Below are 3,247 nucleotides of genomic sequence, written 5' to 3' on the forward strand. Positions count from 1 at the left end.
GAAGGTCCCTTCCAGTCCAAACCATTCTATGATTAATTTTCTATGCTCTTTGCATGGAAGAGAGATTTTGGGGTGGAAAATAATCTGTCCGTTCCCGTGAAAGAGAGCCTATTTTCTGAATGTGTTCCTTGGAAATTTGTATTGATCAGTACTTTGATTACTGTTATTCCAGTGTAAAACTCATGATCTTTGAGATGAAGATGCTAAGTTATCTTTTCAGCGTATGCTACCTTTGAAGCCATAATAGGTTTTAAAGGAATCATTATACATGTGCAGTGCACATGTAGCTGTGGAGCCAGTGACTGAACTAATACAGTGCAAATTGCATCACGATGCAAACATTAATGCAATAAGAATGGTCTATTTAATGTATTTCTTATTGTATTAACCATTAATGGTGCCCTGTAAGTAGGAACAAAATCTTGTTACGCCAAAAACTGTTCTATATTATGCTAAGGAAATTTTGCTTGCAGTTGGAGAGTTTCTAGTTTAGGGTCATTTGGGTAACAGTGTTGCAGACTATTAATAAATAATACATTAAATATGTGAGCATTTGATCCAGTGCCATCGGTACCTACAATCCTGGTTCAAAAATAATGGCACTTGTGTAAAGCCCATCGCATAAGCATCTGTGGTAATCAGAATTTTTTAAGGACATTAGGTGGCAATATCTTAGAACACTTCAGTCATTTAGTCACACCTGCTCCTCTGTCGTCTTAGCGTTTTCAAGAGAGAGGAGTAGGTACTTTGGTACTAAGAAGCTGCTGGCGTAATCGGCGGAACACCTAATGCATGTGCCCAGTTGGGAAGCTGAGAGCTCTTCTGTTGGGCTTGAGCTGTGGCTGAAGCAGGGCTTAACCGGAGGTTTAAACACGTGGTAGAATTGAAAGGCAACATAAGCCTCAGTGTCTTGCAAAACGGAAAAAAAAAAAAAAAAAATTTGACATTTAAAAAGCAGGTTTTTGTTGTTTTTATTGAAAGGCAAATAAAGCCCCAGTGTCTTCAAAAACGAAAAAAAAAAAAAAATAATTTGACATTTAAAAAGCAGGTTTTTGTTGTTTTTTTCCAAGGCCCTATATAAAGACAATATGAGTGCTGGCAGCGTGGCCAGACTCCTGCTGCTTTCCTGCATGTCCCAGAGAATCAGAAAGCAAGCAGACATGGAAATCTCACAGCTACATCAGAGTTCAGATCTGAACCACGTGTTAGAGCCAAAGCAAATTATTTTGATTCAAGCACAAATGAAAACCTTTCAGTGACTGTTGTGAGAATCAAAATCAGCCTCCAAAATCATTTAGGCCAAAGAACAGCTCACAAGTTTAATACAGTTGGAGGAAATATGAAACAACAGCCTGAGAAATGCAGTGGTGGAAAAGCCATAACTTGTTTTGGACTTCTCTCTTTGTCCAAATTTTGTGGGTTTTTTTACGTACTGCTGCCTGCACGTGTAATTCTGCAAAGAGCCACACTGCAGCGAGGGCTTCCACTTTCAGTGGAAGTTTTTTATTTGGGTGGAAGCTGTTGCTGGGTATATCCATTTGCTGCTGTCCTCCTTTCCAAATGCCACTGAACTCATCTAGCCCTCTAAAACTAACCTTGTAAAAGCTGGTTTTCAACTGGATTGGTGAGCTAATCCAGCTGGTCAGCCACGTAGGCACATGTCACCAAGGCAAGAAGGGGAAATGCAGGTCCCCCCAGCTTGAAATGGCAGCAAAGTCCCTGGTTGGTTTATGAATTCAGACTTTTTATGTGCCATAGATCACAATAGGTTTTATCTCATTTCCCCATCCCTTGAGCTGTGAATAAAACCCACCAGTTAGAGCTTAATGTTCTCCTTTAAATGTTTTTGTTTTTAATTACTTTGTCAAGAAAGCAATAAAACGCCATCTTAAGGAGCCTCCATAAATTCGTGAGGCTGACAAAATCTCTGGATGGTGGCACAGGTTTGGAGCAGTTAACATTAACTATCTAATGTATCACGGCCGATCTTTCTGAAGTCATTTACATCGCTGTAGCAGGTCTGCGCCGCCTGCCATTGAGCACCAGAGAGTCCCATATGAAGAGCTGCTTGAAAACCATTGCAGATCAGTGTTTAATGCCATACCTTTTCGCCTTTTAACAATTAATATGGGACTATAGCCAGTTATTTTATAGCCTCCATAAAGCTAATCCTGTGCTAAGGACCCTTTTTTACTTCAGTCATTTAGTTAAAGGCCTCTTCAGAGCGCAGTCAATTCCCGCTGCTCCCTGGGGTGGATGAAGCTTCATCCACAAGGATAGGAGCGATAATGAGGTTTTTCCCCACACAGCAGCAGCACCTATGCTGGGAAGCTGGTTTTGCGGCGGAGAAGCCAGATTTGTCCCACGGAGTGGTTAAATATGTGCAGCTAAATAAGCTGACAGCAGAGAGGGCAGGGTGAGGAAGCTTTGACTTCTGCTTGGAGAAGCCTGCACGTACACACCTGGGGAGGGATGCGCTCCGTGCCCTGCAGTGCAAAGCAGATAAACGAAATACAAGTGGTGTTAGCATTTCCATTTTACAGGTGAGCTTAGTCACCTGCTCTTACTTAACCTGCAGCAAAACCCAGTTCTCAAACAGTTTTCCTGACCTTTTTGCTGGCTCTTTATCACAGGACTCATCTGCTTTTTGGCAGAAGAGCTTTTTATGAGGCATGGGCTGGGAGAGTTTTGCTTCCCTTGGCTCATAAAAAGACTAACTAGTTTATGTGTCATAGCAAATTCCCCTTCTACAGAGGGCACCTTCTGGCCATGTGATACAGGTACCACAAGGAGTTAGGTTTTAATTATTTATAGCTAGGTAATGCTGTTCATCTGTGAGATCTTGCTTATGTCTCTTAACAATTGCATTGCATAAATGTTCTCTGGAAATTGGAACCTGTTGGGTTTTCATCTTTTATCTCTGTGATTTCTAATGCCGCTAACTCAGGAAGGCAAACTGGAGTCTCTAAACTCAAAGACTGCATTCTGCAGCACTTTGGTATCTGAATTCAGCAATCAGATGTGATTTTGTTGATTTTTTTGGCTTGGTTTTGCATGCATTTTCAGTTTCTTTCCACCCATTTCCTTTACAAACTAGAAACAGACAGCAAGGGGGGAAAACACAAACCATAAAAGAAGAAAAGAACTGGTAAGACTTGAAATCGTGCTGGCAGCCTCACTAGAAAGACCCACGCGAGTGCTGGCTATCATTCTAACCTTAATCTCCATTTTCTGTTTCTCATCTCAG

This window comes from Buceros rhinoceros, unplaced genomic scaffold, assembly GCF_000710305.1.
Source record: "Buceros rhinoceros silvestris isolate BGI_N320 unplaced genomic scaffold, ASM71030v1 scaffold41379, whole genome shotgun sequence".
NCBI lineage: Eukaryota > Metazoa > Chordata > Aves > Bucerotiformes > Bucerotidae > Buceros > Buceros rhinoceros.